The 23,539-nt window shown below is 33.6% G+C and overlaps 1 long non-coding RNA gene and 1 pseudogene across 1 annotated transcript; both read left to right on the top strand.

Moving 5' to 3' along the window:
• The first annotated feature begins 940 nt into the window (after window positions 1-940).
• Window positions 941-14,262, top strand: LOC146724643 (choline/ethanolamine transporter flvcr2a-like; annotated as a pseudogene).
• Window positions 14,263-20,800: 6,538 nt separating this feature from the next.
• On the top strand, window positions 20,801-22,538 carry LOC114935715 (uncharacterized). The gene is made up of 2 exons (XR_003820545.2): window positions 20,801-21,357; window positions 21,540-22,538. It is a non-coding gene; the product is annotated as an uncharacterized LOC114935715 (long non-coding RNA).
• Window positions 22,539-23,539: the final 1,001 nt, after the last annotated feature.

The following is a 23,539-nucleotide window of genomic DNA, read 5'->3' as shown; positions in this document are numbered from 1 at the left end:
CCCCTGCCGATCAGAATGTCCTAAAAAAGACACAAACGAACAGTGATGAGTGAGGAGAATGAGAGATTGTGTGTGTGTGCGTGTGTGTGAGAAAAAGAAGAGAGAGAAGAGGAGAGGAGAGAGGAAAGTTAGCCACATAACCCCGCACGCTGCCGTATGCGGAGCCCCACACGCCTTTTGAAAACGGGGAGATGGACAAAATTACCACTTATGCTCTTGCAGTGTTTGTAGGGGATTATTTGCGCATTGTTGTATAGGGAATCGTGAGCACATACTACTATTAGCTGGTCGTGATGAAAATTAGATATAAGAATAATGATGTAATGAGACGGGGACGTTTTTAAATAGAATTTTTAAATTTTTCGATTTTGCATTTAAAATCTCTGCTTACAAATACTAGACAGAATAAAGACATTTTTTATTATATAATTCGAACCAATCTATCGTTTAAGCTGTAAAAACTCGATTCTTAGCCTTTTTGAGGATTCAAAATTTAAAAAGACTAAAAATTCCGACTCGCTTTAAAGATACACGGGTTTCTCCGACGCCCTTTAAACTGGTCGCGAGCCCTACCGTGTTCTTGATTAAAGAGTAAAAAAAATTCAAAAATTGACTTTCCGATTTTCATTTTTGGGTAGGGTAGCGAATTGTGAGGGCGCCGTAAAGTTTGCTAATTTAAAAACTTGTAGATCTTTTTGTAGCACCAAAAACGATAACTTTCCCCTTTTTTTTCGAATAAAAATTTTTTTCCCGATGTTCACTGATTTTGTTGGTACAATCCCAAGACAGGATAGTGGTTTTAATCCACCAACAATTCTTTAAAATCACTTTTTTCAAAAATCATTGAATTGACCCGACAAACTTCATTTCGATACCATTGCACATCCTCTTTTTTAATATTAAATAATCTCTCGTGTGGAATGGAATTTTGGGGTTTTAGATATCGTGTTTCGGGGGGCCGGAAAAACCTCTCGGTTCCTGGGTTAAGGTGTTCAGATAGCTCCGATCGCTTCTGGATCACATTCCTTGGCCAAAGTTTGGTTGGATTAGTCAAATTTTCATTCTTCAGTTCCAGCCGGGCTGCTGGGGTTTTGGTTGGCCCCTGCAATTTAGCAGGCCTCGGGCACGGTTTTTCCTGGGAAACCCGGGGATGCAAATAATTTTAAATGCATCATATTAAAGTAGGGCCCCCTTGAAATAGAACTTGATTTTTTTATGTTTGAAGGAAAACTTGATAATTTAAAAAATCGGGGTTTTTTTTTAATTGTTTTCTTTATTTTTAAGAATTTTTTTTTTTGTTTTGAATTATATTAAAATTATTTAAAAATGTAAAAAGACTTTTTTTAAATTTTTTCAAAATTTGGGTTTTTTTTTAAAAAATTTTTAATTAATGATTGCCTTGGATTACTTTATGATAGTGTAAAAATTTTAAATTTTTGGGGTATACAATCTCCCTTTTTTCTTTTTTTTCCTTTTTTCCCCTTTTCCTCTCTTTTATTTTTATAAAAAATAATCTTCAAAAAATTTGGAAGGAAAACCAGATTTTAAAACGTTTTTAATTCAAAAACCCCAAAAAAGCCAACAAACCCCACAACCCAAATGTTTCTGATTCCACAAATCAAGAACGGGCGATAAAACCAATCGATATAATCCGATAAAAAGAAAATAAATCAATTTTTTTTGGGGAAAAAGGGGAAAAAGGGATGTTAAAAAAAAAATTTTTTTAATATTTTCTCATTTATAAAAAATTTCAAAAAATTATTAAATGAAAAATAATATTAATCCGTTTTTTTTAAAAATTAATACCTTTAAAATTTAAACATACTGCATACTTTTTTTAATCCGAAGGGAAATGTAATTAAATTTAAATATTTGAAAATTTAATTTAAAAAGGAATTCACCAAAGAAATGTTAAAGTTTTTTTCAAATTTACATTATTTTTTCTTGATTTTTATTACTAAATGAATTCTTATTTATTTTTGGGGAAAATTTCTCCTCAAATTTAAAATTTTAATTCTTTTCAAATAAAAATTTTTTGGGTTTAAATTTTTAAATAGAAATAATAAATTCTTAGAATTTTTATTACTGAGATAATTGGGGGTTCTCTTTTGGGAAGAAAATTCCCCAGGTATTATATAAGACTGGGTTTTTTAAAAAATCAAACGTACCATTCCAATTATTATTATATTTTTTTAAAAATGCCCCCAATTGGAGAAATATTCGTTGTTCGCGACACGTGTCGCGCACGTTCAGAAAACCGAAAAATTTCCCCGGGGCGCAAAAAGTGACAGCTGGAGTACCCTCGCAATCAAACAAATTTTTTTGGGAGATTTAAATTGTGATTTGTGATTAGGTGGGAACCAAATTTCCAAATGAACACCCACTTTAAATTTTTGGTATCCCCGACAGGCAGATCGGCCTTTTGCCCTTTGCGAGGGGGGGCCAAAAAGAAACAAGGTTTGGCAGAGGGCTCACCCTATACCCTGGGGATTTAATTAATTTTTGGTGGGAACTTTTTTCACGGGCTTCATTTTATCGGCCCGTTCGTGTGTTTTTTTTCGGGGAATACTGTCTTGCCTTAAAACGTTTTTTGAAATGAAAAAAACAAAACTAAATTTATAGTTTTTAAAAAGTCGCTTTCTTATTAGGGACCCGGAATTTTAAAACAGGGGTCTAAAAATTAAATTTTCAAAAGGGGAAAAGTATCCGGTAGGTTTCTAAATGGTTTAAATTTTTTATTTAAAAAAAATTTTTTACAATTAAGTGAAAATTCAATTTCTTTCGTTTTATTAAATAAATATAAATTTTTAAATGTATTCAAACATTTTCCTTATAAAAAAACATTTTATGCCCTTATCGAAATAAATTGTTTTAAACTGAAAAGGGAAAACTTTTCCGTTTCGATGAAATAATTTAAAATTTTGGTAAAAATACGAGCGAAAAACTAATTTAAATTGTCAAAAAAATGTGGAAATCGAAAATTTTTAATCGTCTTAATTCCGTTTTTTTTTTTCCCAATTTTTTTGGATATTTTTTTTTTCCCTTTTTGTTTGACAAAATGGGTCGGGGCCCGAAATTTATTGTGACTTGCGGATCTGGGGGCCCTCGAGCCCGTATTTGCTTGAACATTTTTTGTACTCTTTTTTGGGCCATGCGAGGATTAGAAGGCGAATTTGAACCCCTCGATTGTCGTTTTTCCTGTTTTGGCTCCCGCGGGGCTTGACAAAAGATTAAAGCGTCTTTTCCCCCGGGGTTTCCCGGGGAGAAACACCGTTTTTTCGCGAACCGGGAAAGGGGACGTAAACTTGGGGGATAATTATCTGAATATCCTTTTATTAAACCATTTTCGAAATATTTTAAATTAAATTTTAAATCCGAAATAAGACACGTTTCCGTGATTCCTACATAAGGGGGGGGGGGGGGGGGCTCCCGGGAGGGAAACTGGGGAAGAAAAGTAAAAAGTTTAAAGTAATACCGAGTGCGATACGTTGTTTTGAAATTTGCTAGTGCTTTTTATCGAATAAAAAGGTTGACTTTGAGTGAGCCCAAACAAGGGAAATGGGGTCCTACAAAATTTTTCCCCCTTTTTTTAAAAAAACGGTCCGGTGTTTAAAGGGAGAAGCTGAGGCCCCTTGGGGGGCTAAGTACGCCCGGGAAGCAAAAGCGAATTAATTACCGATTTGGGAAGGGATCCTGGGGTGTTTGGGCCTCGGCGAGCAAAACATGTCAAATAAATGTTCCCCACGAAAACAAAAAAAAAATCCGGGGCATCCGCAGCACCCCGGTTTTGAGCGAGACGGAGAGGACCCGGGCGGAGCGGGACTGCTCGGAAAAGAGAGAAAACTCCTAGGGGGGACTCGCTTTTGGCCCGCGGCGAGAGGCTGTCATCTTCGGGCAGGAAGAGAGGCAGAAAACCCACCCGGGGCCGAAAAGGTGAGAGATGGAGGGGGAGACGATGGGACGACGGTGCGAGTCGGCATAACAGCGATGTTTAATTTGGGTTGAAACTTTTTGCCCGGGGGCCACCGATCCGGGAGCTCGGGGAGAACGGTGGCCCCCTCCTCGCGACTCCCTTTGGGTTTCCCGAAAAATTTATTAAAATTTAAAAAGGCTAAACCCCTAAAAGGGGAAAAAGCGGCCAAATGGTTTCGTTCAAAACCCCGGGGGAGACATCGAGATTCGGCAAGGGACCCTTTTGGGGCAAAATAAAAGGAAAAATGTTCAAACCACCGCCCGAATAAAGTACGCGCAAAAAAGAATTTGGGGGGAAACGAATCTGGAGGAAACAGGCTTTAAACCGCCCCCCCTCCACGATAAAATAATTCGGCGAATAAGGGGGGCCAGCCCGAAGAAGGCGATCCGTTGATTGGGGTAAATCGAGGGAATTAGGGGATAAAAACTGAAAAACCCAAAGCGCGGACCCAAAGGGATTGAGACGACGGCATCTTTTTTTTGGGGGGCCCAATTTGAGGGGGACCTTCCGCCGAAGGGTCAAAAAATGGTAGGGAAAAACCCCGGGGGGCAACCTGGCGGTGACGCGAGATCTAAAGGGAGGAGCAGGCAGCGGGAGACCCCACGGCGGGGCCGCAGAAAACCAGACAAATGTTATAATTGCGGCGGACAAAACCCATCATTGCAATTTGGGCCCAAAAAAAAAAAGTGGATAAAAGTGTTTTCGGTGCGGGGGAGCGCGGGCACGTACGGCGAATTTCACTGGAAAAACGAGCACTAAAGATAGTTGTGCGGTGAGGGTTTTCCCCCCGCGTAGAAAATTTATAAAGAGGGTGCGCATCTTTGGTTTGCGAAAAATCCGAGCGAAAATAGAAAAACCGGGGAGCGATAGGGTGCTTTTTGCGTGCGGATTGCTATGTCGTTTGGAACGTTCCGTTAAAAGAGAATAAAATCTTTTTTCCCTGGTATAGGTCGGACGGTAATGAGACTTTTCCGAGTTCGGGGGCCGCCGGCGTATAATGATAACGTGTATTAAATGAAATAGGGGTATTTCCCGTTTAAGGCTCATGCAAATGTTTTAAAATTTTGGGGCCATTTTCTAAGACGGGTAGGATTTTTAAAAAAAATTAAATACTATTTTTTGGGGCCCAAAACGGTCGGGGATTGCCCAAAAAAACCGGGAATTTTTTAACAGATCGACTAGATTATAAAGGGCGAATAAATTTGCCCATTGCGCACCTTTGGGCGAAAAAAATAGAGATAATTGAAAATATGATAAAAAATTTACGCCAATAAAAAAACGCGTTTTAATGAAAAATGGGGTTTTAAATTTTTTCCGGGACGATAAACCGGTGAAACACGAGCGGGGAGATGTTTCCAAAAGGGAGAACCGATAAAAAAAACCACAAAAAATGGGCGAGTGGATGTGAAAGGGTTTGGTCGGCCGCGACGATAAAAAACGGCCCGGGCAAAAATTTTCCTAAACCCCGGGGGGAGAACGTGAAAAAAAAAAGGTTTTCAGGGGTTTTTCTGGATTATCGGGTTTTATTTCCTAGATTTTTTACGGTTAAAAACTCGAGGAGCTCGCAGTTTTAAAACTTGAAAAAATTTCGCGTGTTTTCGGGAATGGGGCTTTCCCTTTTTAAATTTGACAGATGTAAATTTTTTGGGGTCTCACTAATGACAAAAAAAAATTTTATTTTGGGGGCGGGGCCCGAGTGGGCTCTGAAATTTGGGAAGAATTAATTATCCCTTTTGAGCACCCCCCCGGGAAAGCGTTTGGGCCAAATTTTGGGCGCCTAATTCAAAATCCTTCCCCTTGGGGGCATGGGGAAAATAAAGGTGCGAAGAAATATAATAACCCCGGAATTCGGAAAGCTAAATTTCAAGGGAACTTCGTTTTTTTTCGGAAATTATTTGAGCTTTTGGGGCGAAAAAACTGAAAAATTTTTGAAATGGGGACAGAATTTTATATAAATTAACACGATGAAAGCGAATGGTGTTTTCCCCCCGACCGTGCCACGAAAATTTTACCGGTACTTTTACACGAAAAGGGTCATTCCCCAAGCGGGTAAACTGAGGGGATAGTCGCGAAAGTTTTTTAAATTTTGGGGTTTTCCCGGGACTTAAAAAGGGCAAAGCAAAAAAAATTTTTTCCCGAATTGCGTGTTGTGTACCTAGCCAAAAGGGAAATTTTGGAAAAAGGGAAGGATTTTTTCCCCTCCCATCGAAAAGGGGGAAAAACCTTTTTGGAAACCTTTTCATTTTTTGATCACCGGGGCCCCGCTCCCTTCGACGCGGAAACAGTATCGATATAAAACGGGCGGAAAATAGCGGGGTTTTACAAATTTTTGGGGTTGGTTTTTAATCCTGTTAAGACGGCGACACAAACGGAGGTGTTGGGGTGCTTAACAAAAAAAGTTTGCAAAGTTTTGGAAAACCAGGGAAAACTAATTTCGGACCGCGGTCCGCATTCACCCCCAACCATTTTTTGGAATATTGCAAGGGGGAGGGGAAAAAAAATGTTCCCCTTTCCACAAAGGGAAATGCCCCCAAACCAACGGGCAAGTCGAACGGGGCACCCCACTTTTAAATTCCCCTTGACAAAACTGGGCTTCCCCCCGACCAGAAAGTGGGGTAAAGATTTAGAAACATGCAAAATATTTGAATGCCACGCAACATAGGAAACATTTGGGAAAGACCCCTTTAGGGTTTCGTTCGGGACAATTTAAGAAAAGACGCGTTCCCCTCCGAGAATTGGTGGGGGAAAAAACTAATTTTTTTATATTCGAAAAAAACCCTGATGAAATAAGGGTCAAAGCCAAAGGGAAAATTTTTCGACGACCCCAGCAGGGGAATCGCCGAGATTTAACCCCCCGAAAGGGAAGGGCCCGGGTTGCCTTAAATTTGTGGGGGACCAGGGGGCATCAAAAAAACCCAGGCCTTAAACCCCGGGTTAAAAAAATTTTCCACAAGTATTTGGGGCCCGGGATCGGTTTTAAAAAATTTTGCGAAAAGACCGCTTTCAACCCCGTCTAAAAAGGTTTGGGGTACAAAAAGGGCCTTACGAAACATCCCTGCACTGAATACATGAACCCTTGGAAAAAATGAAAAGATTTAAAAAACGACCGATGACAGTTTCCCCAGGAAAAAAATCTGAGGACAAAAAATTAACGGGAGGGTTTTGGGAATGTAGGGAAACGAAATTTATCGTCCCTTTAATTTCCGGGTTTTTTTTTCAAGTTTTTTTTGATAAAATTTTTATTTCTCGTTTGACGAATCGGGCGGGGCCAAATTTTATTTTGAAATTGCGGGTCTATTTTCTCCCACCCGATTTTTCCTTGAGACAGTTTTTTTGTACCTTTTTGGGCCCTGCATGGATTTAAAATCGAATTTTGAAAAACTCATGTGCCTTCCTGATTGGCCACGCGGGTTGAAAAACGTGCTTAAGATAAGCATTATATATATCAGAAAAAATGAACTTATACAAGAAATGTTTCTTTCAAATACTTTTTCCTAAAAATTTGAAAACAACATAGGATATTTGTCCCTTGATTTTTTGTTGCAGTTTAGGTGTAGCTATTGGTTTTTTATTTTCCACCGATGTTAGTGCCCAATAGCGACAATATCTGCAACGTTGAAAGGGGGTTGCGACTTATGTTCTATACGTCGCGGCTTTCACGACGCTTATATGAGTCTTCTATTATTCTGTACGTGAACCTTTATTATAGGTTATATAATAGTTATGTTATCGAATAATAAATTTTTGGAAGCTGAAAAAGTTTAGAAAAAAATATTATTTAACAAGCGATGATAATTAATGATATGATCCATCTTTTCAATGATTTAATGATTTGAATATTCGCTACAAAAAAAAGACCATTAGAAAAGCAAGAATATAAAAGAAAAATTAAAAAGATATTCCATATAATAATTTTTTTATAAAATATTACATTTATATTTTATGAACGTTTTATTCAGTGTCAAAAAACTTTATCTTGAGCAAATAATATACATGTTTTATCTTTTCACAAAATTATATTTTCTTAAAAAATCCGAAATTTTTATTGTTAAGAGCGTGCACATTTTCTTTATTACTTAATAGAAATCACTAACAGTAATTTATTTTAACTAGTCTTCAAGTCAGCGCCGCCTTTACCACCTAGCCCAGCTTCAAGCTGTGCAAAGAGGAGAACACTGTGAACGAGAAAATTTCTCATTCTATTAAGAGGCTGCTTACCAATAACGGTTATGTGTTACTTTTATTCAGCTACGGCATCAATAACGGCGTCTATTGCGCCCTAAGTACCCTCTTGAATCAAATTATTCTCAAACATTTCCAGGTAGGTATTTTCCCTCCTGAAAAACTGCTAATTCTCGCTTCTTTCGACATTTTTTAAAATTTTATTTTACAAACTGTTATTTATTAATGTTAAATATTTCAATATGTGTATCTTTTCTCGGTTCTTTTGAAAAATTATAAGAATTTGCTACTTTTAAACTTTTCTTCCTTTCAGGGACATGAAAGAGGATGCCGGTCGTATCGGTTTAACAATAGTTTGCATTGGAGTGCTGAGCTCCGTTATATTCGGCGTTATATTGGATAAAACACACAAATTCTAGTTAGTAAACGAAAGCATAGTTTTTATTTTAATATTGCTAAATAATATGATTTTATTAAAAATTAAAAATAATTTTAACAATAGCAATATTAATTCAACAAATTATTTCGATTTTTTAAAATCAGTAAAAATTCATGATAACAGTATAAATTCATGATAACAGTTATTGTAAAATCTTATCAGAGAGAGAATTTATGATATATTGATTGAATAATTTATCATTAAATTGTACATATCTGTATTTCAATTTATATCATCTCATCGAATGATAATTTATGTGATTAAACGAAAAATGTATAAATTTTTAGAGAGACTACGTTAGTGATCTACCTATGTTGTCTCCTTGGAATGATAGTCTTTACTTTGACACTGGACAATAAAGAGATATATGTTGTTTACATTACAGCCGGTCTCTTGGGGTAAAATCTAGCGATTATTTTTGTTATATTGTTCAGAAAATTATTTTAGAAGAACTTTATTGTTACAAACATATCTAATATTATGATTTACGATTTGCGCTTTTTAATTTCTAAAATCGATTCCAATTTAAATGTATTATAAGACACTTTACACTTTTGGCCAGAATTCACTAAAAGCTTTGTCGTTAAAATTAATTTTTTTTTCAATTAAAAATTTGTTTATAACTGATAGATATCGCTTTTAAAATATTCATTAATAATTCTAATATATTTATTAAAATATTATATTTTCAGCTTCTTCATTACCGGTTATCTGCCGGTCGGTTTTGAATTCGCTGCTGAACTTACGTATCCAGAACCGGAAGGAACTTCGACGGGTTTGTTGAACGCGATGGTGCAAGTCTTCGGCATTGCCTTCACAATGCTCTACAGTTTTCTGTTCAACAATTTGGATGACCTTATGGCAAACGTCGCGATGTGCATTGTCCTCGGGATCGGCACCTTGCTTACGATCATGATACCCAACAATCTAAGACGCCAAAACGTGAAAGTTTGACTGTCTAAAAACGATAGTGAGCCGTTAACAATCAGGGATGAGCTTCCACAGCTCAGTACAAATGATTTCCGCCTTGACAGTTCTCCCCACGACACGTCGTCATAGTCCAAATGGGACTTAATATATTCCTCACACGAGTACACATTATATGCGTTAAGAATAGTGATTTTTCTCTGAGTCATGCGTACGTATCAAGAGAAGATATATCTTTCCTAAAATTAGGAGTTCTTAAAAAAAACTAGTCATCAAAATTCTAAAAACTTACCTTTAAAAGAAAGTTAAAAAAGACGCTTAGTATGAGCTCGCCAGTAGTGAAAATTTATTTATTGCAAACCCATGTAAAATCCTATGAAAATTTAACTATTGTAAACTCATGTAGAATCATACTTATGTAGAATCGTACTACAAAAATAATGATATAAAAAAAATTGCGCCAAGTAAAAGTAAAAACCAGATAAGAAATATATTTTTATCGGCTCTCAATATTAATAAAAATAATATGAATATGATATTTAAAATCGGCCAATAGAGCACAAGCGCAAAAAATTAATTATTCGGAACTGTATCTCTTGGTTTGAGATTACTAAGTTTCATATATAAATTTTTCTCGCTTATTTCTCCATATGTAAGTTCGAGATTAATTTATATATGGAACTTACAATTAGTAATCTCAAACCAAGAGATACAGTTTCGAAGAATTAATTTTTGCGCTTGTGCTCTATTGGCCAATTTTAAATATCATATTCATAAAAGTAAAAACTTGTACCCAGTGAAAAATTAAAGTTACAAATTAATATAGAGTTGTATAATGAACCAGTAAAAAATAAAAAATTTTAGTTAAAAAAAACTTGGTGCACTGCTAAATAATATTCTAATAATATTAAAATTAAATTGTTATTGTAAAATTTATTGCAGTTAAAATATATTTTGTAGTTAAATTAATTAATGTTACTTTAAGGTGCATTGTAATTTTAAAACTTAGCAGCACGCCAAGTTTTTTTAACTAAAATTTTTTCATTTTTTACTGGTTCATTATACAACTGAATCTATCGATTAAGTTTAGCATAAACTTGATTGCTTTAGCCGATATTGAGCATTCGAAAATAAATAAAGTTGAATATCGATAAAAAACATATATTAGCCGTCATTAGAATATATTTTTACGTTTCTCGAATTTATGAGGCTGAAGAAAAATAACAAATATCTTTTTTCAGCACGATGCCTTCTTACAAACTAACTTTCTTTCCTTCTAAAGCATTTGCTGAACCAATTCGCTTCCTGTTCAGCTACGGTAATATCGAGTTCGCCGACAATCGTTTCGACTGGGAGGATTGGCCGAAAATTAAGCCGAGTATGTAGCTGCAAGACGCTGATCGATATTATTAATAACATGTGTCTTACTAGCATTTGTTAATTTATCGCAGTCGTTTTCCTTTTTTTAATTAAATCTATCCAAATCTCTAACTTATGGATTTTTGCGATAGATCAGCAATGAAAAAAATTTATGATTCTCATATATTACTTTTCCCACTTTGATTGATTTTTTATTGTAACTTATTTTCTTGTTTTTATAAATATGACATAATATTTTTTTCTATATATATTATTATTCTATTATATATTATAGAGATGTATTATTTTACTGAACTTTCTTGCGTAAATCACAGAAGAAGAAATTAATGTTATTTCAATTGTGCGACAATAGAGTGTTTTGTTTCTTATTATGCATTGTAATGTCTTACAAAACAATCGGTATTGTCATGCGAATAAAATGCGCTATTGTTAAGGATCGTCAACACGTTTATTAAATTCGAGTCTATCTATTCTGTAAATTTATGTCGTTCAAATTGTCGTTCCGCCAAGTCGTTCGATCTTGCTTATTGTGTCAATATTTTTAAATTACTCGCGTTATTTGTGTCAGCCTCGCAGTAACGGCTGTCCTTTGTGATTATCGTCTTAAAAATTAAATATTTTGGCATGACTCTCGTCGACAGATTCTCGTTCGCGAAAGTACCCTTCGACTTGTTTTCAACGTCTCTTGTTTATTCGTTATTCTATCACGACTTTTGCACGCAGAAAACACCTTGAAGTGTTTCCCGGTCAAACTGTTTTGCTTCTTCTCGCATGGGCAAATTGAGGAGCGAACCGGCGTTCCCGCCGACTCTTTGTCAGAAGCCAACGAGAAATCATACGATCGAGATCGCGTCCGCACCTTGAAAAATCGAACAACTTGGCCGGACTTATCGTTAGTAACGGGAACGCGGAACTCTATCTAAGTGTCGCGTCCGTGATACGATTCGCATCATTATATTTAATTCGGACAAAGTGAATAAATGACAGTTTTGTTAATTTGATTAAACAATTGTGCATTTATAAATCTATTACTCTCGCTCGCTCCCGTCTTCAATCTTCAGTCTCGCGGTCGCGGTCCACTATCATTCTGTCTCTCTCTCTCCTTCTCAACGTTCTATCACTCTGTCTCTCTCGCTCCTTCTCAACGCTATACCGCCGTCTCTCTCATCGCACATTCATCCCGCGTTCTCGCGGAGCGGAACCCGCCGCACGCGTTCACGACATTCGAGTGAAAATCCTCGAATCTCGAACAGCTATATTCAACTGTTTTATGGAAAACATGCTGTTATCTTTCAATATATATAAACAACCTGTTAATGTAAGAAAGAATTTTTGTGTAATTCAAGCTGATCAATAAACTGTCGATATGCTGTAATAAACTTACAATTTAAAGGAAAACATTTTAGAACATGGAAAATACAAAGCCACACGAAGCAGTAAATTGCTTCAATATATTTCTATATAAAAAATAACAAGTAAGTTTCAAAAGAACAAATTATATTGCAAAAAGTTAGACTCTTTAATATTAAATTAGCTTTAACTTTAATAATTAATCATTAAAGCTCTTTTTAATATCTACAAATATTGCATGACAATAATTGCATTGTAATTTTATTGTGATATAAATTCTAATAGTTTTTTTCCACAAACTCTATTCGATTTATAATAATAGTAAATTGGCTACTAGTATTCGATAGTATAAGATCAAAAGATTATATTTGATATAGTCAATGTTGATATGAAAATTTGTCTGTAAAACGTTTCGACCGAATTTTGGTTATCCTCACAATCAGTTACAAAATTCACATTCACATATTCTATAATAAAGAAAAATGTATTTCATCTTTACTCTTAATACAGAATTTTAATTATTTCTATTTTTTCTTTATAGAATTTTATAACTAAGGATGGCCCTGAATTAAATAAAAACCATTGTTCATTCGTTTTACGAATAAACAATATTTTTAATCAACATTGACCGTATGGAATAATCTTTTGACCTTGTCATTGAGGATCTATCTTTCTAATTGAAAGATTATTCCAATAAATCTATTATCATTATTTATTATTAGTCATTGCTGTTTGCGACACCTATTTTTATTTGTTTTGAATTGTTATCTGTTTATTTGATTTTAAACATTTTAATATATTCACATGTTCTTTAAATATCATTCTTCAGCCGTGGCGTAAGGCCAGGTAGCCATGCTCAAAGTAGATAGGAAAAAGGTTGCTCAGTCTACAGCTATAATATTTGCTGCTACTTGGCAAAACAATACGATCTTACTGGCAAAGACGATTGGGAAGCTCTGGAAATTGATATCACGGTCGATACATTACATGATTTACGCAATAGTAAGTATATAGACAAAAATATATGCTATTTATATATATTTTTAATTTATTTTTTAATTTTTCTCTTTTCATCACTAAGTAATTGAAGCGATTCTAAATAATTTAAACCACAATTTTAGTGAACTTAAGTACCAATACTGTTGATATACTAATTTATTCGTGAAAACAATAAGTAATACATTTTTTTCTGTATGTGCCATATTTACTGCAAATTTAATTTATTTAATTATTTGATTTTTTTAAATGTTTCATCAAAATTACTTATAACACGCAATTCATTCTTTTTTTTTTTTTACCATAAAAATCGTAGCTTATAGCTATGAGAGCAACAGAAAAATTAACACTCGTCAAAGACATGGTGCCGTACTATCTGAAGCGTCTCGACGCACAAGTAAAGCAGAACGGCGGTTATTTTGTTGGTAGTACTTTAACCTGGACCGATCTTGTTATTGTCGATAGTATATAGTTCAGCTTTCAGCTGGACGAATTGAAGGCTGTCATCGCACGAAAGTGCCCTGAACTGGCCAACAGGCGTGAAGTTGTCTTCCACCATGATAACGTCAGACCTCACGTCGCGATGTCTATCTGTAAGAAACTATATTAGACGTAAAATGGAACGTTTTTCCTCATCCTCCATATTCTCCCGATCGTGCCCCATCTGATTACTACCTATTTCTATCTTTGAAAAATTTTCTTCGAGACAAGACATTCGAGTCATTCGAAATCCTCAAAAATCATCCCGATCAATTCTTCGTCAGTAAGAAATTTTCATTTTGGAAGAAAGGCATCATGTCACTTCTTAAAAGATGGACCAAGATGGTTGAACAAAACGGTACATATTTGCTTAAATAAAGTTCTTCTTTGTGCAAAATATTGCGTTCAAATAAAACAAACTTTCCGAACAACCTAATATATTATGTACGCTTTTATGTTTTACGATAATAACATATTTGTTTCTGTAGTCGCAGCAATAATGCCAAAATTTCAAATTATTGGCCTAGTTTACACCGTACTTTATTCGCGCGACCTGATCTATGCCCTAACCTAAAGTACACCTAAAGTAGACCTTTCTGGAAATGTTTACATCATGTAGACCAATAATGCTTTTAGACCTAATATAAGTCGCACTTAGTTCTCATGTGAATACCATCTATATCAGCTTTTTCCATCGTATTACAAGTTACGTTACTAATTATTAAGTAAGGCACGTAGGAAACAGGCTAACTGTTACACAAACTTACACGTTGTGTAAACAGAGTCCTCTATCAGATATTTACTGATACACTTTTAGATCATCTGCGTTTACACGCAATATATTGTACAGGGTGTATAAAAATGATTGGTCACCACTTCGTCAGCTAATTCTCCTGTTCATGTTCGACAAAGATCACTTCCAATTTAAAGAAATGTTAGAAAAATTAACGTCAGTCGCTTTAGAAAGCTTAACTAACAATTTAAAAAAACAATTGTAAACAATAAATTTAGTTAATTATTCTAACATTTCCTTAACTTGTCAATTTAACTTTCTGAGTTACTTTGTAACGTTCAATGTTGCTATTATTGAGCTTCTCTCATCAATATTCCCAACAAAATCACATATCCTAATTATTTTTAATTTCATGATTCTTTTCACATATAAGGACACGTTTGCGACCTATGGTCCCTGTGAGACTTTTGATCTTTTAAATGAGTAGATATTTTTCGCACAATAAAAAATTTTGACAAATTTTGCAGAGCCATGTTGGGGGTGATCTTTTCCGAACAGGAGAATTAGCTGACAAAATGGCGACCAATCATTTTTATACACCCTGTACAACCTAAATTAGATCAGGGATCGTGAAAAAGAGATTTGACAAGCAAGTTTAGGTCACTTCATAAATGTTTACATCATCGCGACCTATCGTGCATAGGTCGAATATAGGAATATATGTCGCGAACTAAACGTACGGTGTAAACTAGGCCATTGTCATTATAATTATGAACATATCGTCATATTTATATTATGAATCACTTTATATTATTACCTCACGAATATGTAATGTCTTGTAAAAAAGATAAAGATAATTTCAAATATTGAGGTATTAAAATAATTAAATTGTACAATGGGTAAATATATATATATATATATATATATATATATATATATATAAATGTAATAATTATAAATATTAAACATTTACGTACTTACGTATATATCTATATATATATGTAAAATTCTGTATTAATTTATAGTTATTATCAATAATAGTAAAACATATTGTGCAATTTAATTTACAATTATTATTAACACATGTTGCATCCGCTAATGATTACGTATTTAAGTCGAGAAAAAAAGTTAGAAGAGATCAGAAAAATGTGTTATATAAATGATGAAAATTTATTATACACGATAAACGTTATAAGCAATACAGTCTGATTACGTCTATGAATCACAAAAATTTTCGTCTTGTATTAGCAGACTACAACGTATTCGTGATTGTTATGAAGCAAAAAAAATAATCTTTAAAAATATTTATTAAAAGTGAAAAGAGCAATCAATGATTATGTTTTATCAGATGATCAAATTGATCGGTGAAAATAAATATTTTCGCAAGAACGCGAAATTAAAATAAATATCGCGCTGGTAAAAACATAAAATTAAGCACATAATAAAAAGTATTACACAAAATGTTCTTTTTTATATGTTATAGCAATCAGTGGCGTTTATTTTTAATTTAACACAAAATATGATTGCATATCTTTGCTCAGCTTACCATGACGGCGAGATCTACACGAGAGGTCTACAAAATACGCACGAAAAAAATTATAACGATACATAAACGCAATCAAACAAATCGAAATATGTACTATTTTAAAGAAAGGTTTTTACATTACAAATTCGCATGTTTATGTTTGTCATTTTTGTCACATTATAAGCTACATATCTAATCTTATTATACTTTTACTATTGTATATAATCCATGTATTATGAATACATGTTCGTCAAATGTTAATTTCTTACAGTTTAAATTATTTGTAGAAGAATATTTCTTTTAGTTTTAAATATCAGTATTCGAATTATCCGAAATTTAATTTGTATCGAGCTCGATTTTATTCTTGAGAGTATTCGCATATCTTTGAGCGTTTATGGTGTTTGAGATTATATTTACGTTTTTACCACATTCACACGCATGTGGTTTTTCATCGGAGTGCACAATTTTATGGTGTATTAAGTTTGTTCTCGTCCCGAAACGCTTGTCGCATATATTGCACTTATAATTCTTCTCGCCCGTGTGCTTCATCAATCGTCAATATTGTCGAATATAAAATTTCGTATATTCGAAAGAATTAATTCTCTGTTTAATTTTTATTACTTAGTAAGTACCACATACTATGTAATAATCTTTGATAATGTTTATATACTACTAAAAAGTTATTTCAAAAACAAATTTTAATTACATTGTAAAAGCACTTATTTTTCATAAGCAAATTTTTTAATTACTAACAATAAGAGAAAATAATGTTCTAATTCAATAAATATAATTTATTTATTTATAATTGTATGTTTCTTAAATAAAATAAGTAATGTTAATAGAACACACCAAATATATAATAAATATATTTTTGTTTATTGGAAACAATGAAATGTATTTTATATAATCACAGTATTCCATATCAATAAAAATTTACCTTACTTTACATTATTTAATTTACTTGTTGCACTAAACAATGCATATACTTCAAAAAATTAATCTTTTAAGATAAAACAGAAATGTTTTTAATATTTTTTTGAATAATTATACTTTTCTCTAATAATTTTTTAATATTTTCTTAAATCCACTTACAGTTTATTTCTCGATCAACTTTTCGATAATATTATTTAATAAATTTTTTAGCAAATATTGATGTTAATTATCAAAATTACAAAGCATTATAAATAACGTTTTCGTTTCAAGCAATTACTTTATGTATCTTTTTCTTTATAACATCTTATTGAAGCTTATTTCTCATTTACTCTCTTTTTGTTTGTTTTCAATCAAAATACTCAAAATTTTAATTAATACTGTCAGAAATATTAGAAAATTTTGTTAAATATAAACAATTTCCTCATAATTTATCTTTATTCGCAGGTTATTTCTCAATTTATATTTTACTTGTACATAAATGTTGGGGTTTTATCCTTTTTATTTCTTTTTCTTTCTTTTACATGTTCTTGCTTGATGAGATTTTATTCAGATGTTTTCCGATATTGCCTTACTAAATCAAAAATTCGTACAGATACGTGTTTTTAAAAGACAATTGTGATAATTCTTTTACAATTTCTGTTAACGTTTACTTTGATACGACGTTACGACGTGTATAAATGTCAAGAATTGTGCGACGATCGAACTTAACGATCTGTTACATATACAATATCCAGGGTTGGGAAGTAACGAGTTACTTGTAACGAAGTTACAGTTACAATTACTTTTTTTCGGTAACTATAACTTAACTTCGTTACTTCTCTCCATCTGTAACTGTAACTGTAACTTAGTTACATTTTTTTAGTAACTAGTAACTATTTTAATAGTTACTTTATTAGTTACTTTTTTTGGAAACATGCGCTAAAAGTATTGTTTAAGTATGGTAGCCGTTATATTATTAAATTAAATTTTGATAACAGTAGCATATGGATCTTCATATGATTTAATCTTTTACCTAAAATTTTCATTTTGTGTACATAAAATAATATAACACGCAATTAAGATCGACCAATCACAGTCAAATATTTAAAAAAATTCTTAAAGGTAATAATTGATCGATTTGCTTGCGACTTTGCGATTACCATTTAGTAACTTACTATAACTATTTTTACTGTTGTATATAAAGGTCATTCATACATTGATGTTAATTGCAAAGTCGCAAACAAATCGATCAATATTACATTCAAGAATTTTTTTAAATACTTGACTGTAATTGTGCATAAAATGTAAGCTCCTTATATTTAAAACAATGTATAATTATTTTTAAAAAGTAACTGAAAAGTAACGACTCGTTACTTTTAGAGTAACTGTAACTGTAACGAGTTATTTTTTAAAATCGGTAACTTGTAACTGTAACTAGTTACTTTTTCAATGAAATAACTGTAACTGTAACTAGTTACTTTTACAAAGTAACTTTCCCAACCCTGACAATATCTATGTCTTGTTCTGACTTATCTGTTAATAACAACATCAAATATTGTTTAAGTTTATATATATATATATATATATATATATATATATAACTAAGAAGCCACCAGTTGATAATTAAAAATGGTAATAATTTCATCAACCATATCTGGCTATAAGTAATATTTATTAAAACTTTACGACGTTTCGGCCATGGGTTTTGGCCCTTATCAAGTGCTATAAACAATTAATATATAATTAAATTGATAATATTACAAAATAATACAAATTAGGTGCTTAACTATTAATATACCAACCTACATAATACCGCTTTATTATAACAAACACTACTTTTTTGATCTTAGGTCATGACGTGATGTAATGTCATGATAATGTGTTACGAACTAACTATATTAATGTGTCAATACGGAACTATTTATATACTCAATCACTAGATCAGACTAAACGACCTTTAATAATTTTTCGTAGACATTGTTTAGATTGTCAGTATCTTTTTGTAAGTTAATATTGTTGTCAAATTTCTTGATGAAAAACATCTCCGCTATTTCTCGTTTCCTGACATATTTTTCATGGTGTAAAATTTTGGGCGAAGATCAATCGAAATCATGTCGCATATCAATTTTATGATTAGTAATGACCGAAAAATTACTACTATGTACCTTGATGTTATTGAAATGTTCCTTTACACGTATGCCTAATTGTCGTTTAGTTTGACCTATATATGATGCAGGACAATTTCCGCAATTAATTCTATACACTACTTCTGTTTTTTCTTTTACAGGAATAGGGTCTTTTACACGTTTAATTAATAAAGTCAATTTCTTTGGTATACTGTAAACGCTTTGCATACCCGTAGTTTGTAATAATATCGCCAAATCATCGCTAAGTTCTTTAACATAAGGTAATTTTATAATATGATCAAATTTGGCACTACCTAAATTATGGTTATCGTTAATATAATCATCGTTGTTTCGTGTACTAACAAGGGAAGTTCGGCAAGTGTAAAATTCAAAAAAATCTGAAACTTTGTATAAGTTTAGAGTAGATGAACCTTTTTTTTTTGTGACGCTGGAGAAACCGTCATGGTACCACACACCCCCGGGTAGGGGTGCGGGTTATGTGGGACTCCTTGTTCCCCTTGGTCGAGCCACAAATGGTTCGACCAGGGGGCCCAAGACCTACCTCACTAAAACCCCAGCGGGTGTCCACCTCGGGCGTTGGATAGGGGACGGCGAGGATGCTGGAATCCCATGCCGTCTCGCCGCCCCCCCGCCAAGCCATCTCCGTGGAGCTGCCATAGCCTTGCGGCCAAGACCCCTCCCCGACCGCGCAGTCAATGACTGCGCGGTTTCGTCCCGGTTGCGGCGCAGGGCGACACCGACCCCGCGCCGCGCCCTCCCAAAGAGTTTGGGGGGCGGGGTCATGGCTCGAGAGCTCCCGCTCGAGCCATCGCCCCCCGCCCCCCCGGTGGTCGCGACCCCCGAACCCCCTAGAGGGTGACCCGGTTCGGCGTTCCACCAGGGGAGCCCTCACCAGAGGGCTCCTCTCTGAAGGAGAGGAACCCCCTTCCGTGGACGGCGTTGCCTTCCCGCCGGTGCCTCATTGCTCCCGGCGAGAGGGCCCCGCGCGTCACGTCCTCACAGAGTAGATGAACCTAATCACGAAACAATTTTTTTTAGCTGCTGATATTCGGTTTTAGGGGTGCAGCATCCCCTTAAATAAAATCGGTGTTTACGTTTTCAAGCGAATATCGCCGAAATAATGAGAAATATAAAAAAATGTTTCCAGCAAAAGTTTTATGGTTTCGAAAGCTCTTTATAATGGCATGATCATATTTTGCAAAAATGTTTAATTTTTCAAAATACCCCCACCACGTATCTTTTTTTTTCATATTTAAATTTTTCTTGCAACTAAAATTAAAGTTTATTTCACGCCAAATTCAACCATATATAATAAAGTTGCGATCCGTAAACGTGTTTTTGAGAAATAAACTGAAAACATCCTTACAGGGTATGCTGTCAATTTTATCGGCCCGCTAATTTTGGCTACGACTTCTCTTTCTCCCCTTCTCTCTGTAATTTTTCGCAATACAAGATAACGATGAAACAGATGTTCGTAATAAATCTAATCACGTAACTGATTTTTATATATTACACATTTTATAAATAATATAGTAGTCAAAATATATCGTAAGAGAAAAATCAAAGTTATCGATAAAGTAATTTCTGATTTAGACCTTTTAAAAAAAATTAAAGATTATCGTCTAGAATGAAATAAACACGGATGCACTAACGTATATGTAATATTTCCTGTTATGTACGTCATTATATTTATGAGAACGTTATCAACTTTGAATAGTTGAAAGGTTGAAGGATTATCGAGATTGATGTGATGCAATAAAAGGAAAGGTTATGGGAAGGCTATCTTTAATGTTATCGTTTTCCTTATACAATTAGTATAAAAGCCATCCGCTTCTGCATTTCATTCATGTTATTTAATATATTGTACGTGTGATACTTTCTGTGGGAAAGTTTCATATAACATTTATTCAAGCATTTATGTCAAAATGTTGGCCATAAATACGGCGAACGTTATAAATTTGTTAATTACAACGTTTTACATTGCAAATCTCGCTGTCACTCCTGTTAATCATCGTGAAGTAGAACTCCACGATGCAATTTCAAATTTAATAAGGGATTCTCTAAAAGACGATATTACGATTGAATATGATTGGGGACTTGATTTTGATGATCCATCGGAACCTCAAGCTGTACAGTTTGTAGATTCGTATGATCCTCATGCTGAAGAAGATAACTATGAAGATGAAGTTTGTATTGTAGATGACGAAGGGTGGAAGTGTAGATTTAAATTATAAAAGAAAAGCGGTTGAATATTGGAACAGTGGAAAAAAAAGACGTTTATCCGTTTCTGTTGTACAGAATCGTTTTAGAAAGGTAAATTCTCATTAAAAAATAAGTACAATACTAACTAAATATAGATAAACGTGTATGAATATCATAGTGGATAATAAACAGAAGTCAGGAACAACGTTTCATGTCGCATGTTCATCTGCATTCGATTAATTTTCTTGTGTTTGATATAATCTTTTAAATATTGGATCTTTTTTCTCTTTTAGGTAAAACATGTTTCGCAATTGTACAGATGGCAGGAGTATATAATGCGTGGAGGGACAAACAGAGACAAATTGATATTCATTGCCGAATATGTATTAATAAAATTTCAAGAAACTGTTGATAGAGAATCTATTATTCATGACATCGATTTGCGAAGGTGGGCGCTAGAAGCAAAGGAGCAAGTGAATTTTGCTACATTTAAAGCAGGACATTGGTGGATATGGAATTTTAAAAAAGCTCATCGCATTACATCACGTAAAATAACGAAATTTAAAACGCAATCTAATTTACAAGCTGATGCACTGATACATCAAAATGCAGAAGAATTTGTGACAAATGTAAAACCACATATTGCTATAACTGGTGAAGGATCAACTTATAATGCAGATGAAAGCGGTTTTAATCTAGAAATACATTCTGAAAGAACAAGATTTCGAAATTTATTTAAATATAATTGGTATAAAAGTGGCTATTTATCAACACGGCCTGAAAAGTTTGAAAATCCAATCAATTACTGTTATTTTAAAGAAGAAAAACATATACCGAAATGCAGCATTTGTGATAAAATGGCTTTTATACAAACTTCATCTTCATAGTTATCTTCTTCAGCATGAGGATCATACGAATCTACAAACTGTACAGCTTGAGGTTCCGATGGATCATCAAAATCAAGTCCCCAATCATATTCAATCGTAATATCGTCTTTTAGAGAATCCCTTATTAAATTTGAAATTGCATCGTGGAGTTCTACTTCACGATGATTAACAGGAGTGACAGCGAGATTTGCAATGTGAAACGTTATAATTAACAAATTTATAACGTTCGCCGTATTTATGGCCAACATTTTGACATAAATGCTTGAATAAATGTTATATGAAACTTTCCCACAGAAAGTATCACACGTACAATATATTAAATAACATGAATGAAATGCAGAAGCGGATGGCTTTTATACTAATTGTATAAGGAAAACGATAACATTAAAGATAGCCTTCCCATAACCTTTCCTTTTATTGCATCACATCAATCTCGATAATTCTTCAACCTTTCAACAATTCAAAGTTGATAACGTTCTCATAAATATAATGACGTACATAACAGGAAATATTACATATACGTTAGTGCATCCGTGTTTATTTCATTCTAGACGATAATCTTTAATTTTTTTTACCAAAGGTCTAAATCAAAAATTACTTTATCGATAACTTTGATTTTTCTCTTACGATATATTTTGACTACTATATTATTTATAAAATGTGTAATATACAAAAATCAGTTACGTGATTAGATTTATTACGAACATCTGTTTCATCGTTATCTTGTATTGCGAAAAATTACAGAGAGAAGGGGAGAAAGAGAAGTCGTAGCCAAAATTAGCGGGCCGATAAAATTGACAGCATACCCTGTAAGGATGTTTTCAGTTTATTTCTCAAAAACACGTTTACGGATCGCAACTTTATTATATATGGATGAATTTGGCGTGAAATAAACTTTAATTTTAGTTGCAAGAAAAATTTAAATATGAAAAAAAAAGATACGTGGTGGGGGTATTTTGAAAAATTAAACATTTTTGCAAAATATGATCATGCCATTATAAAGAGCTTTCGAAACCATAAAACTTTTGCTGGAAACATTTTTTTATATTTTTCATTATTTCGGCGATATTCGCTTGAAAACGTAAACACCGATTTTATTTAAGGGGATGCTGCACCCCTAAAACCGAATATCAGCAGCTAAAAAAAATTGTTTCGTGATTAGGTTCATCTACTCTAAACTTATACAAAGTTTTAGATTTTTTTGAATTTTACACTTGCCGAACTTCCTTGTAAGTAATTTTAATCTGTTTTTTTACAAACTTATTGACAATGTCCAAAGAAAACCCATTGTTCATCAATATCGATTTTACTTTGAGGATGTTTGCTTGATGAAAACTTCATTAGATAGCCTCACCGCATGATCAACTAGACTGAAAATAGTATTCTTTTTATATTTAAGGGGAATG

This window comes from Nylanderia fulva, unplaced genomic scaffold, assembly GCF_048542155.1.
Source record: "Nylanderia fulva isolate GAGA-0341 unplaced genomic scaffold, ASM4854215v1 Scaffold1219, whole genome shotgun sequence".
Lineage (NCBI taxonomy): Eukaryota > Metazoa > Arthropoda > Insecta > Hymenoptera > Formicidae > Nylanderia > Nylanderia fulva.
Note: the sequence above shows the minus strand (reverse complement) of the source record. Positions and strands in the feature narration are given on the sequence as shown.